We start from the raw sequence: 16,104 nt of genomic DNA, 5'->3' as shown, positions 1-16,104 counted from the left end.
AATTATACGTCTAAAGTTGATTATTTAAAAGGATTGAGCCTATAGGCAGAGAGTTTGTGTATAGTAAATACTTAAAGATTTAAAGTTATTATTGATTCCATAAAAATGCATTGAGCAATTTCTCTAGTCTCTGCTCACTATTGACCATACATGTATGAAATAGACTGAAGAAGGACCTAATCAAACTCGTTTTCTACCAAGAGGAAACATGAGAGATAGTCATTGTGCTAAAAATAAATAAATAACAATTTCTAGCTGATCAGATGTTAGCCTTAGAATTTCTAAATTTTTAGAATGACATGCCTCTACATTTTATCTCCAAGTTATGCCCAAGCTTAAGAGATTTGATTTTTAAAGAGTATGATTTTTGTGGTGTTGTTTGGTATTACCTATGCCTGTTTTCTCCCATAAACAAAAACTCTTCTTTTTTGGTAGCATCCTTTAAAGAAAAATCATTCTTCCGACAAAGAATGCTACAAAATGTTAATTTTCTTTGACATTATGTATACACTAAGAATTAATCACAGTCAAGTTTAGTTTTTTCTTAATGTCATTGCTTTGGTTCTATGGAAGGTGTCACTGAAATCGTTATTTTTCTCTGAAGACTTAAAATGTTTACAAAGGAAACCATACAACCCAAGCCATTTTTACGAAACTCGACAGCATATGTAAAGAAAAAAAGAAAAAAGAAAAGAAAAAGCAGCCTAGCTTTAGGCAAATTTTCTTCCAGCATGTTTTTTGTTTACTAGAGAACTCACCTACAACATAGTCATGGGGTTTGTTTCCAGATTGTACATTTTGTTTTATTTCAGAGCAGAAGCTCTTAAATCTGGGCAGCTGTTTTATAAATGTCTGTCTCTCCCTAGTCACAGGAGGGATGTGACCATATGGACAGATAAGCCAAACCCTTTCACTATTGAGAAAACAAGCAGTTGAACATGGCCTAGAGATGGTAATGTCTGGTTTATGCAGGACATCACAAGAATATTTATGAATAGCACATGGTCTGTGATGCGTGTTTGTATGTGAGGTTAGACAGAAGGGAGGGGAGGTAGGGCTGTTTTGTATGGACAGTATGTGAACCACATACCTATGAGGTCTGCCCAGATATCATTCTTGAAACCGGTGGTACATCAAGCCGCACAATAGAAATGCTGGGGAAAGCTATCCTAAGAACTGCAAAAACAAGATGAGTATTTGCACAAGGCAGGTGGAGGTTACACAGCCAGGGAAGTTATTCAGGTTCGTTGCGAAGGGGCCAAGTTCACGTCAAGAGGAACCACTTTCAAAGGGCCACTTTCAAAGAATGAGCTGTGGACCACAGTGAAGTCATATGTCTTGGAGGACCTGAAACAAAGAGTGATAAAGTACATGAAAGAATCTGTGATGAGACAAAGATTTAGAACTATGATAATAAATAGGAAATTGTACGATAGACTTCCCTTTTGGAGAAAGCATTGCAGAGTTTGTTTAGGAGCATGGTTACTGAAAGAAGTTATACAAGTCTGGACAAATGCTAACAGAACCATATAATAAGAGACATAGGAAACGATTTTTGTAAATAGGCTCTACAGCTGTCACTATACTATAAAGAAAAAGAGGGGCAGCAAAAGTTTTCCTTTACCTTAAGAGTGGGTGCATTCAATGAAAAAGCAACTTATCCTAAAAGGAAGAGGCAGTATGCCTCAGCTCTGTTCAGCAACATCAGCTGGTCCTCAGCAGATATCTGAGGATGACACTGAGCGTGCTGCCCCAGCTGGCCCTGCAAAAGGACTCTTATGTATACCTCGGGAAATGCTATCCTCAAAGGACCAATTAAATGAAGGGGTTGGTCAACCGAACTAGCATTTGACTAACGATATTATGATAAACTAGGAGCACAAATTTATTTGTAGTCCAATAACATAAGGTTAACCTTAGTGAGAGAAGCACCTTGCTCTCATGTCAGCATGGTGCATCACTCTGAAGGACGATCATTAGGACTGTGCAGAGAAGTGACATAAACAGAAACAACTGTTTCATAAACATAAACAACAGCCATAGATGGATGTTAAATCGGGGGCTACACCGGGGAGTCTTATCACGAGTGGAAAGACATGTCATTTTCATACTTAATTTATACAATTTTATGTTTACAAAATCTCTTTATTTTTTTTATTTATGTAATGGTAGCTGCTGCAAAATCATATTTTGAATGTGTATTTTTTATTATGGATACATGAATTGCAGAATATATCTTACATTTTACTACCCAGGGTTTTATACTCTATAGTCATGATTAAACTTATACTTTGAGGAGGGGTTAAGGAATTTTTAAAGATAACACTTATGAAAGAAGTGGGTTTTTTTTCCCCAATCTCTAATCTTAGGATCCAACACTTGCAAAACAACCTCGACGTAATGAGAAAGAGATTTCGGAAAACCAGCCTACAATTAAGGAAAGTATAGAGAATGGCGCACACACACTTTTGCAGAGTATTGAGAATATTTAAATTACTTGGGGGTCTCCTGGGCTGAGGTTACAGTGATTAGACTAGTGATCCACCTAATAATATTTCACCAAACTTTTATTATTCTCTGATTCAATGTATATCCACTGAGTACATATCATGCGCTAAACCATTCCAGTGGCTGGAAATACAATATTACTCTGCATCCTTGAATGGAAGTATATATTAAATAAAACAAACATCAAATAACAAGAAGTATCATGATGCAAAATAAAGCAGAGATAGGCAGCATAATTGGCCAGAGAAAGCTTTCTCAGAAGATCACATCTGAGCTATCTGAATGAAGTGAAGAAATGAGACATCTAACTATCTCTAGAAAAAGGTATTTTAAGCAGAAGAGGCAACAAAAATAAACTCAAAGCAACAATAAGACCTGTGTGGTCTTAGCAAGATGAATTAAAAGCAGATGGGCAGACACTGGGTTCAGGGGGAGTCAGAGGCCGGATTGTAAACAGCCATGTAGTCCTGGTCACTGGTAGGGGTTGAATCATGTCTGGGTCTGCGTACCCCCCTCCTCCACTCAAAGTAAATAAATGTTGTACCCCTAACCCCAGCACCACAAATGTAACCTTAATTTGGAAATAGGGTCATTGCCAGCGTAATAGGTTGTGATGATACCATACTAAAATAGTGTGGTCCCGTAATCCATTATGACTGGTGCCCTTAGAAGACCTCCCTATGAAGACAGAGACATAGTGGTGCACACCCTGTGATGACAGAGGCAGAGATTAGTTATATGGCTGTAAGTCATAGAACACGAAAGACTTTAAGCAAACAACCCAAAGCAAAAAAGGGGCAAGGAAGTATTCACCTACAGATTTCAGTGGGGAGTACAGCCCTGCCAAGCCCTGATTTCAGCCTTCTAGCTTCCAGACCCCTGAGGCAACACATTTCTCCTGTTTTAAGTTACCGAGTGGTGGCACTTTGTTACAGCATCCCTAGGAAACCAACATAGCACATTTTTTAATTTTTAATAAACTGTATATCTTAGGTTTGAGGTTCACAGTAAAATTGGGAAGAAAGTACAGAGAGTTCCTACATATCCTCTGCCCCACATACCACAGTCCCCTACACTAATATTGTCTACTAGAGAGGCACATTTGTTAAAATTAACAACCTCCAGCGACAACACGTCATTATTATCCAAAGTCCATGATTACCTTAGGTGTCGCTCTTGGTATGGAACATGCTATGGGGTTTGTGTCTCTAACATTATAGTATCATACAGAATAGTTTCACTGCCTAAAAATCCTTTGTGTTCTATTCACCCTTTCTTCCTCTCTAATTGCTGGAAACCATTGATCTTTATAATCTCCATAGTTTTGCCTTTTTTTCGGAGTATCAAATAGTTGGAATTGTAAATAATTGTGGCTGCTATAGTCTGAATTGTGATCCCCTGCCCCAAATTTAATTTTTGAAGTCCTGACCCCCCCCCCCCCCCGCCGCCCGTGACTCCATTTGGGGATAGGAGGTAATTGAGGTGAGATGAAGTCATAAGGATGGGGAGTTAAACCAAAATGACTCAGTGTCCTCCTAAGAAGAGAAAGAGACACCAGAGATAAGCGGGCACAGGGAAAAAGCCATGTGCTGACAGTGAGAAGGGAGCTGTCTCCAAGCCAATGGGAGAAGCCTTAGGAGAAAGGAGCTTATTTATACCTTGATCTCAGATTTCCAACCTCCAGAAGTGTGAAATAAATTGATGTTCAAGCCATCCAGTCTGTGTATTTTGTCATGGCAGCTCTAGCCGGCAGATACGATGGAGCCTTTACAGATTGGCTTCTTACACTTAAGATGCATTTAAGGTTCCTCCATGCTTCCCATGGCAGGACAGCTCATTTCTTTTTAGGGTTGAATTACATTCCATTGTCTGGAAGTGCCACAGTTTATTTACCCATTCCCCTACAAAAGGACATTTTGGTTGTTTCCAGGTTTTGACAATTATTAACTAAGCTGCTGCGAAGATTCCTGTGCTGGCTTTTTGTGTGAACAGAAGTTTCAACTCATTTGGGTAAATTCCAAGGAATATGATTGTTGGATTGTATAGTAAGAATATGTTTAGGTTTGTAAAACAGGCCCACTGTACTCCGGAGTGACTGGACCATTTTGTGCCTCCACCAACAATGAATGAGAGTTCCTGTTGCTCCACAATCTGACTAGGCGGCTGTCAGTGATTTGGATTTTGATCATTGTTGTCAAAGTATAGTGGTATCTTGTTGTTGTTTTGACCTGCCAACCTCTAATGTATATTATGTTAAGCATATTTTCATATGTTTATTTGTCTTTTGTACATCTTTGGTGAGGTGTTACCTTTGCCTTTTTTATGTTATATATGATGGGAATATGGAGAGGTTTGGGAAAGGAGAAGCATGATCTTACATCTGTCTTAAGAATGTAATTTTGACTAATACATGGCAAAATGACCTGAGGAGAAGATAAGAAGTAGTAAGAGAAGCAGCACAGAAATTAGTTTGTCAATCTGGAAGCTATTACTGTAGCCATGGCTTGCTCTAAAACAATAGAACTGGAAATAAGGAAAAGTAGTCAGCTTATATACAAACACAAATATAGATTTTTCCTATAAAACCCGATTACTTGTATCTATTTTGTACATGCACTATGGATTTCCTATTGGATGAGATGTGTTAGGTGAGAGGAAGAAAGCAACAAAAGGTAATGAATGGATGAATAAAATTTGGTCTAAACAAGTTGTGAATTGTTGGTGCTATTTGTTGTATTGTAAAGCAATGTCATAGGAGCAGTTTTAGGAGTAAAAATCAACATGAATTATTTGAGGTTCAACCTAATTCTTAATTTTTACCTCCAGATTGGTGTTACTTGGAAAACATAGGTTATCGATGTACTTGTTTAACACTAATGGGAATTAGAGAATAAGTTATGAAAATTTATGTAAATTATTTTTCATACTGGTTTATAATTCAAGGCATTATCGTATGGAGTATATTCACCAACAGCAAGATTATCAATATTCTTGGCTGAATAAATGTTCATTCATAACACATTCCATAATAGGAATCATCCACAATGGCACTTTTGACATTTTGAGCTGGATAATTACTGTTGTAGGGAGCTGTCTTATGCATTGTAGGGTGTTTAGCAGCATCTCTGCCCTCTACTTTCTAAAGGCCAGAGGAACACTTCACCACAGTTGTGACAATCAAAATTATCTCCAGACATTATCAAGTGTCCCCAGGGTGAAGGCAAAATTTTCCTGTTTGAGTTCCTGCTATATAGTAAGCATGGAATGATTTCAAGGTTATTATAAAGCTATGGTTTTCAATTTGTGTTACAAGGGATTCTAAAACGCTGAGGAAATTTTATTTGAAAATGTTTCGTAGCTAAAGCATTAAACAGGGGGAAAAAAACTATGAAAAAATCATGTAAGACAAAAAATAATATATGAATCATATAACTTACTTTATATCCACCCACATACACACACACACGCACACACACACACATACACACACCAGATTCCAAGGAGGGAAACACAAATACAAACTAAATTAACTGATATATACTTAACATAGTGGAAGAGAATGAAATTTTTTTAATTCTCCATAACATTTCAGGTATTATATCAGTTTGTGGGTGGAAAACCATAATGAAAGAAGAAATGCAAATTTTTCTGCCTTAAGGGTTAATATGAAAATGTTAGTTATATAAATGGCATCATCATAACAGAAATTACATTTGTTCCAGAAAAGAGATCATCAGTTGAAAATAGAAATGGTCTTACTCAGGTCACATCTCTAAGATATAAAAAATATTACTGAAGTATCTAGAGATTTTGATAATAGTGAAAGAAATTACTTTTGAGAGCTATAAAAAATGTAGTGAAATTTGAAATGAAATCTTAGGATTTGAATAAGCTCAGAAAAATTTTAAAGGATAAAAAACTTAAAGCAGTATATATAGACAGCATCTAGGGGATATAGAGCAAAAAGTGTATTTTCAAAGTTACTTTAGGAGAACAGAATTGATTAACATATGAAAAAAATAATTTTGATAATCACATACAGGCACACCTTGGAGCTATTGCAGGTTTGGTTCCAACTATGGCAATAAAATAAATATCACAATTAAGTAAATCCAATGGATTTTTGATTTCCTAATGCACATAAAAGTTATATTTACAGTACACTGTAGCCTATTAAGTTCACAACAGCATTATATCAAAAAAATAAGTATGTGCACCTTAATTTAAACAGACTTTATTGTTTAAAAGTGCATCATCTGGGGATCCCTGGGTGGCTCAGTGGTTTAGCACCTGTCTTCGGCCCAGGGAGTGATCCTGGAGTCCTGGGATCGAGTAACATATCAGACTTCCTGCATGGAACCTGTTTCTCCCTCTGCCTGAGTCTCTGCGTCTCTCTCCCTCTGTGTCTCAAATAAATAAATAAATAAATACATAAATACATAAATAAATAAATAAATAAATAAATAATTTTTTTAAGATGCTATCATCTGAGTTATTAATCAATCATAATCCTTTTATTGGTGGAAGGTCTTGCCTCGATGTTGGTATCTGCTGACTGATCGGGGTGTTGGGTGTTGAAGTGTGGGGTAGCAGTGGCAATTTTTAAAAATAGGCTATAATGAAGTTTGATGCATCAGTTGATTCTTCTTTTCAAAAACAACCTCTCTGTAGCATGAGATGTTGTTTGACAGCATTTTACCCAGATTAGAACTTCTTTCAAAATTGGAGCCATCCTCTCAAATCCTGCTGCTGCTTTGTTAACTAAGGTTATATAATATTCTATATCCTTTATTGTCATTTCAACAGTCTCTGTAGCATCTTCACCAGGAGTAGATTCCATCTAAAGAAACCACTCTCTTTGCTCATTTGGAAGAAGTAAATCCTCATCCAGTCCAGTTTTATTGTGAGATTGCAGCAATGCAGTCACATCCTCAAGTTCTACTTCTAATTCTAGTTCTCCTGCTATTTCCACCACATCTGCAGTTACTTCCTTCACTCAAGTCATGAACCCCTCAAAGTCATCCATGAGGGTTGGAATCAAATTCTTCCAATTCCTGTCAATATTCATATTTTGACCTTTTCATGAAACATGACTGTTATTAATGGCATCTAGAATGGTGAATCCTTTCCAAAAGGTTTTCAATTTACTTTGCTCAGATCCGTCAGAAGAATCACTATCCATGACAGCTATAAGCCTTATGAAATGTATTTCTAAAACTTAAGATGTGAAAGTCAAAATCACTGCTTGATACATGAACTAAAGAATGGATGTTGGGCTAACAGCCATGAAAACAACATTCATCCCATTTTATGTCTCCATCAGAGCTCTTGGGTAATCAGGTACATTGGCAATGAGTGATAATATGTTGAAAGGAGTGTTTGCTTTTGATCTTTTTTTTTTTTTCCAGGGAGTAGGTCTCAACAGGGGAATTAAAATATTCAGTAAGCAAAAATAAAATATAAATAAAATAAAATAAAAATAAAAATAAAAATTAAATATTCAGTAAGCCATGTTGTAAAGAGATGTGCTGTCATCTGGGCTTTGTTGTTCCATTTATAGAGCACAGGCAGATAGATTTAGCAAAGTTCTTAAGGGCCCCAGGATTTGGGGGATGGTAAATGAGCACTAGCTTCAACTTCAAGTAACCAGACACATTAGCCTCGAACAAAGAGTCAGACTGTCCTTTGAAGGTTTGAAGCCAGGCATTGACTCCTCCTTTCTGGCTATGAAAGTCCTAGGTGGCATCTTCTTCCAATAGAAGGTTGTTTCATGTACGTTGAGAAGCTGTTGTTTAGTGTGGCCATCTTCATTAATTATCTTAGCTAGATCTTCTGGATAATTTGCTGCAGTTTCTACATCATCACTTGCTGATTCACCTTCATATTTATGTTATGGACATGGCTGTATTCTGAAACCTGTGAACCAATATGTGCTAGCTTTAAACTTTTTTTTTTTCCTATAGCTTTCTAAACTTTCTCAGCCTTTATAGAATTGAGGAGGATTAGGCCTTTGCTCTTGATTAGGCTTTCTGTCAATGGAATGTTGAGGCTGGTTTGATGTCTCCAGGTACTAAAACTTTCTCCATTTCAGAATAAGACTGTTTGGCTTTCTTATTATTTGTGTGTTCACTGAAGTAGCACTTTTAATTTTTTTTAAGAATTTTTCTTTTGCATTCATAACTGTTTGGTACAAAAGGCCTACCTCTCTGCCCGTCTCAGCTTTCAACATGCCTTCCTCACTAAACCTACTCATTTCTAATTTTTGATTTAAAGTGAGAGACATACTACTCTTCCTTTCACTTGAACATTTAAAGGCCATTGTGGGGGTTATTAATTGGCCTAAATTCAGTTTTATTATGACTCAGGGAATAGGAAGGCCCAAAAAGAGGGAGAGACATGGGGGAATGGCTGGTTAGTGGAGCAATCAGACCACATATATTTATTAAGTTCACCATCTTACATGGGTACATTTTGTGGCATCCCAAAACAAGTACAATAATAACATCAATGATCACTGATCACAGATCAATGTAACAAACATAGTAATGATGAAAAAGTTTGAGGGCAGCCCCGGTGGTGCAGTGGTTTAGCAACTCCTGCAGTCCAGGGCGTGATCCTGGAGACACGGGATCAAGTCCCACATCGGGCTCCCTGCAAGGAGCCCGCTTCTCCCTCTGCCTGTGTCTCTGCCTCTCTCTCTCTCTCTCTTCTCTCTCTCTGAATGAATAAATAAATAAATCTTTAAAAAAAAAAGTTTGAAATATTTTGAGAACTGTTAAAGTGACACAGAGACATACAGTGAACAAATGCTATTGGAAAAATGACACCACATGACTTGCTTAAAGCAGGGTGGCCACCAAAGTTCATTTTGTAAAGAATGCAGTATTTGTGAAGGATAATACAGTGAAGTGCGATAAGATAAGGTAAACCTGTAATTCTATTTTAAAATGCATAGGGGCAGGAACTATTTTATTTATCTGATTCATTAATATATGTTCTTTCTTTATGGACACAATTAAGTACCCGTAGATATAACATTGAACAAAACAAACAAAAATTCTTGCGTGGGAGATAGCTAATAAATGAAGTAAATAAGGGATGGAGCAATCCTTGCAGACATCTAGGGGTAGAGAGGCTGCAAAAGCAAGGGCACCAGGGTGGTGGCATTCCTGGCTTGTCTGAAAAGTAATAAAAAAGCCCAGTGTGGCCAAAGTGGAGTGAATGAGAAAAAAGCCATTAGAAGGTGAGTGCTGAGAGGCGATAGAGAAGTCAATTATACTGAACCACGAGGGGAAAGTTCCTACTTCATATGGGAAGTCAATTCCTTAAAGGTTTTCAAGAGGATTCATAATCTGATATTATTTTTTTTTAAGGGTTACTCTGCATGCTATGTCAAAATATATTCAATGTCAGGAAATAAAGTTTAATATAAAAACAGAAAATACTGTAACTGTGATGATTTGAATTAGCAATGGAATACTTAGAGAATAGTTAAAGGTAGAATAAAGTCAGTAGTGAAACATATATAGTGCAGCCCTAAAACTGAAAGGATCATTATAAATAGTACTGATTTCCTTAAGTTGAATTGAAAAATCAATTTCATTCTATTATTTTATGAGTTACCATTTGAAATAGCCTAGATGTAACCAGACTGACTGAATCAGGATATCTGGGGTGGGGCCTGGACCTAAGTATATGTTTTTAGAAACTGCTCTACAGGTGTTTCTGACAAACAGTACTTATTCAGAACCTTTAGAACAAATTTATAACAAGAATTAGCTGGAGTTATTCAGTGGCAAAATTTCCCTGTGACAATATTCTCATGCCAGCTAACTTTTTGAAAAGCACATGAAAATTTTTGATATAAACTTGTAAAATTCTGTGCTGAATTCAAGATCTTATGATTTCTATACCCGTGGGTCTAACTGACACAAGGGTAATGGAAATAAAATTATTTTGGTATGATTTGCACAATGTGAATTCATGTTGGTGCCTAGTGATCAACACTTTAATTGTGAAATACTCACAAACCATCTGCTGCATAAATCTGTTTTAGATTGTGCCAAAGACACATGTCAAGTTTATTGGCTAATTGGTATGTAGTTTCAAAATCCCCTATTTCCCATTTTGGAAAATTGCAATAATATTTGCCTCATTATTTTGGATGTGGGCCGTTCTCCGTGGTTTCTCTCATTGACTATTGTTCTGAACGTACATGTGCAAGAGCCTTCTATACTTCTCATTTATAGACGTGAAATCTCTCATAAATATTAGATTATTTTCATGTGTTGCTTTATTCCCTACCTGTGTATCCATATTTGAGTGTTATTACTTTTTTCAAATGTTTTTGGTTCATTCTTTGCAGTTTGATTACAATACCTTCTGGAGATGACAAAAACAGATTCCGGAGAAGCAAGAGTATGCTCTTGGTCATCAAGTGGTACTTCATTACTTCTTTATTCAATAGGATCTATTTACTTGCTATGAAAAGTTTATTTCATTTTTTTAACTTTTTCTTTTGCCTTATCAATCCCAGTCATGCCCTGTCTAGAAATGCCCAATTCATATTTTACTCTCCCCGATTTTTCTCAAATTACTTAAATTATGATATCTTAGATTTCAAATTCTCCTACTACTAAAAGATTGTCGTTTTTGTTGACGATTATGTTCCTGTTTCAAATTCTAACAGGAACATAATCATCAACAAAAATGGCAATCTTTTAGTAGTAGAAGTCCTAACCTCAGCAATCAGACAACAAAAAGAAATAAAAGGCATTCAAATTGGCAAAGAAGAAGACAAACTCTCCCTCTTCGATGATGACATGATACTCTACATAGAAAACCCAAAAGCCTCCACCCCAAGATTGCTAGAACTCATACAGCAATTTGGCAGTGTGGCAGGATACAAAATCAATGCCCAGAAGTCAGTGGCATTTCTATACACTAACAATGAGACTGAAGAAAGAGAAATTAAGGAGTCAATCCCATTTACAATTGCACGCAAAAGCAGAAGATACCTAGGAATAAACCTAACCAAAGAGGTAAAGGATCTAAACTTTACCTAAACCCTAAAACTACAGAACACTTCTGAAAGAAATTGAGGAAGACACAAAGAGATGGAAAAATATCCCATGCTCATGGATTGGAAGAATTAATATTGTGAAAATGTCAATGTTACCCAGGGCAATTTACATGTTTAATGCAATTCCTATCAAAATACCATGGACTTTCAGAGAGTTGGAACAAATTATTTTAAGATTTGTGTGGAATCAGAAAAGACCCCGAATAGCCAGGGGAATTTTAAAAAAGAAAACCATAGCTGGGGGCATCACAATGCCAGATTTCAGGTTGTACTACAAAGCTGTGGTCATCAAGACAGTGTGGTACTGGCACAAAAACAGACACATAGATCAATGGAACAGAATAGAGAACCCAGAAGTGGACCCTGAACTTTATGGTCAACTAATATTCGATAAAGGAGGAAAGACTATCCATTGGAAGAAAGACAGTCTCTTCAATAAATGGTGCTGGGAAAATTGGACATCCACATGCAGAAGAATGAAACTAGACCACTCTCTTGCACCATACACAAAGATAAACTCAAAATGGATGAAAGATCTAAATGTGAGACAAGAGTCCATCAAAATCCTAGAGGAGAACACAGGCAACACCCTTTTTGAACTCGGCCACAGTAACTTCTTGCAAGATACATCCACAAAGGCAAGAGAAACAAAAGCAAAAATGAACTATTGGGACTTCATCAAGATAAGAAGCTTTTGCACAGCAAAGGATACAGTCAACAAAACTAAAAGACAACCTACAGAATGGGAGAAGATATTTGCAAATGACGTATCAGATAAAGGGCTAGTTTCCAAGATCTATAAAGAACTTATTAAACTCAACAGCAAAGAAACAAACAATCCAATCATGAAATGAGCAAAAGACATGAACAGAAATCTCACAGAGGAAGACATAGACACGGCCAGCAAACATATGAGAAAATGCTCTGCATCACTTGCCATCAGGAAAATACAAATCAAAACCACAATGAGATCCCACCTCACACCCGTGAGAATGGGGAAAATTAACAAGGCAGGAAACCACAAATGTTGGAGAGGATGTGGAGAAAAGGGAACCCTCCTGCACTGTTGGTGGGAATGTGAACTGGTGCAGCCACTCTGGAAAACTGTGTGGAGGTTCCTCAAAGAGTTAAAAATAGATCTGCCCTACGACCCAGCAATTGCCCTGCTGGAGATTTACCCCAAGATACAGATGCAATGAAACGCTGGGACACCTGCACCCTGATGTTTATAGCAGCAATGTCCACAATAGCCAAACTATGGAAGGAGCCTTGGTGTCCATCGAAAGATGATGGATAAAGAAGATGTGGTCTATGTATACAATGGAATATTCCTCAGCCATTAGAAATGACAAATACCCACCATTTGCTTCAACATGGATGGAACTGGAGGGTATTATGCTGAGTGAAATAAGTCAATCGGAGAAGGACAAACAGTGTATGTTCTCATTCATTTGGGGAATATAAATAATAGTGAAAGGGAATAAAGAAGAAAGGAGGAAAAATGAGTGGGAAATATCAGAAAGGGAGACAGAACATGAGAGACTCCTAATTCTGGGAAACAAATTAGGGGTGGTAGAAGGGGAGGTGGGCGGGGGGTGGGGGTGACTGGGTGACGGGCACTGAGTGGGGGCACTTGATGGGATGAGCACTAGGTGTTATTCTATATGTTGGCAAATTGAACACCAATAAAAAATAAATTTATTTAAAAAACGGCAATCTTTTATTGATGGTTATTAGATACCAGGTATATAATTAGCATATATATATATATTTATATATATCTCATTTAATATTCATGAGATTGGAACTACTTTAGCATATTATATATATTTCCTAGAGCTGTGCAGGTAAAAGATATAGAATTGATATTTTTCTGTTGTTTTGTTTTTCAATTGATAGACTTATTTTTAGTGTATTTTGGTTTCAGGGAAAAAGTAACCAGGAAGTAGGAAGAGTTCCCATATACCCTTTCCTGTTACCTCAGGAACAAAAAAGGGTATATAGGATTTAGCAGGATACCTCAGCTCCCCTATCATTGAAATCCTCCGTTAATGTGGTACATTTGTTACAATGATGAGTCAAAATTGAATCCTTATTAAGTAAATTTTATAGTTTGCATTAGGGTTTACTCTTTGCACTGTACATTTTATGGGTTTTGAAGAAGGCATGATGATATATATCCACCATTACACTGTCATAAAGAACAGTTTTACTGCCCTAAAATATCCCCTGTGACTCACATATTCATCCACTCCTCTCTCCCCTTGAACCCCTAGTAACTATCTTTTTACTGTCTCAGTAGTTTTGCCTTTCCCAGAATGTCATGAAGTTGGAATAACAGAGTACGTAGCATTTTCATTTGGCTTCTTTCACTAAGCAATATGGATTTAAGGTTCCTCCACGTCCTTTCATGGCATGGTAGCTTGTTTCTTTTTGTGCTAAATAATATGCCATTGTATGGATATACAGGATTTACTCAGTCTTCCACTGAAGGGCATCTTGATTGCTTCAAATTTTAGTGATTATGAATAAAGCTGCCATAAACACTCGTGATATATGGGTTTTTGTGTAGATGTAAGTTTTCTACTCATTTGGATAAATACCAAGGAGCATGATTGCTGAACTGTATAGTGAGAGTATGTTTAGCTTTGTAAGAAACTGCCAGACTCTGTTCCAAGGTAGCTATACCATTTTTTATTTCCACCAGCAATGAATGAGAGTTCCTGTGGCCAATATTTGGAATTTTCTGTGTTTGGGATTTTGGCCACTGTGCTGGGATTTTGTGTAGTGGTATCTCACTATTGTTTTGATTTTGAATCCTCTAATAACATATCATGTTGAATATCTTTTCATGCACTTATTTGTCATTTGTATATCTTTTCTAAGGTGTCTGTTCAGATCTTTTGCCCACTTTTTACTTCTTTCACTTGTCTCATTATTATTAAATTTTAAGAGTTCCTTGCACTGGCTATTCTGGGTACTAGGTATTCTTGTACACACTTTCCATATACAATCTGAATTACTTGAATTTTTAATATTTTTTAAATTAATACTTACCAATCTAATTTAGAATTGTATTAATAAATGAAGTGAGTGGCTTTACTTTTAGCAAGTTCTCAAGTCAATTATTGGAGATAATCTTGCCATCTTTTTATATATATTTTCTTTCTCAGGTAAGACTCTTATAAAATCTTCTTTCTATTAAAATCACTGTAAAAGAATACCAAATAAAATACTAGATTAAGGAATACTTTCAAAGAAATATACATGTCATTCAAGTTAGTGTAACATTATACCAAGCAGCAATCCTTATCAAATCAACAAATATTTCTTGAGCATCTTATAAATGTGAGACAATATATATATATGTATATATATATTGTTTTGTTTTGTTTTGGAAAACTTTGTCTTCTTTCAAAGATCTGAGGCTATAGGGCATGAAGAAATACAACTACTTGTTAAATATCATAGATATTTTTCCTTTAAAAGTGGTTTCATCCTGGAAATATGTTTTCCCCTCAGATTAAATTACCTTCTTCTGCTTTATTATTTTTCCCATGGTAACCTCAAAAATACCCTTCAACCTGAAGCCAACTAGAAATTTAATGAATTTTGTGTTCATAGAGTATAAAATAAACTTTCTCAAATGCGATGTTTTCTGTGGGAAAAAAATAGTCTGTGAGACAAATAACTGTTAAGTAAACCTGAAGGAAAAAACCTGGTAAATGTGTGTGCATTTATTTATTGATTGATTGATGTGATTTGATTTTTAAAATTTTGAATCTTAGTTTCATTTCTTGACTAATTGTAAAAAACATTATACCAGGCTCAAACAATAAAATCAATGATACTAAATAGTTACCTAACATCAGTTGTGAGTCATACTTCTTATAACATTATTTATTTTCCCTAGAACAGCTTTCTTATCTGTAGTAAATAATATTTGCTAAAATCAATAAGGTACAACTTTGCTTTATTAAACTGATGCATATAAATATTTTAGCTATAATCGTGTCAGATAAACAGTAAAGTAAAAGATATACAAAAGTTTCTGCCTAAATAAAACTGTTTTCTTCTCACCTTCTCCAGTTCTTGCCAAAATCCAGGAAAAACCTGCAGAACACTTGTCAAAATAGAGAGTTAATGTTGGCTTTCCTAATACAACTTGAGTATCCACTGGTAGACAATATCTCTGGTCCATCTTCCTTTTGCTTTAAGTGCCATTTTCATGCTGACAACTCTTAAATGTATTTCCTGACTTGGGGCATACGCTCTAACGTCCAAACTCATATATCAGCTGCTATGAGATCCTGTTGGACATCTTCCTGGTAAATTGAACTCAACTTTGTTTCTCTGCTTCCACCTGCCTACAACCTGTTTTTATTCCAGTCTATTTCACTTCCACCCTACTTTGTTCATCACCTCCTATGAACATACCATGAGAATTTTTTTTCCTCTATGTTCAAAATATATCTTGAATCTTCCCAATTATCAACTTTCAATTTTGCTTTTTA

The 16,104-nt window shown here is 36.1% G+C and overlaps 1 pseudogene; it reads right to left on the bottom strand.

Moving 5' to 3' along the window:
* Positions 1-7,011: 7,011 nt before the first annotated feature.
* LOC121479377 lies at positions 7,012-8,827 on the bottom strand (annotated as a pseudogene).
* Between the last annotated feature and the right edge of the window lie 7,277 nt (positions 8,828-16,104).

Source organism: Vulpes lagopus, chromosome 20 (assembly GCF_018345385.1).
Source record: "Vulpes lagopus strain Blue_001 chromosome 20, ASM1834538v1, whole genome shotgun sequence".
In the NCBI taxonomy this organism is placed as follows: Eukaryota; Metazoa; Chordata; class Mammalia; order Carnivora; family Canidae; genus Vulpes; species Vulpes lagopus.
The sequence above is the reverse complement of the archived record's forward strand: the minus strand, read 5'-3'. Positions and strand labels throughout refer to the sequence as shown.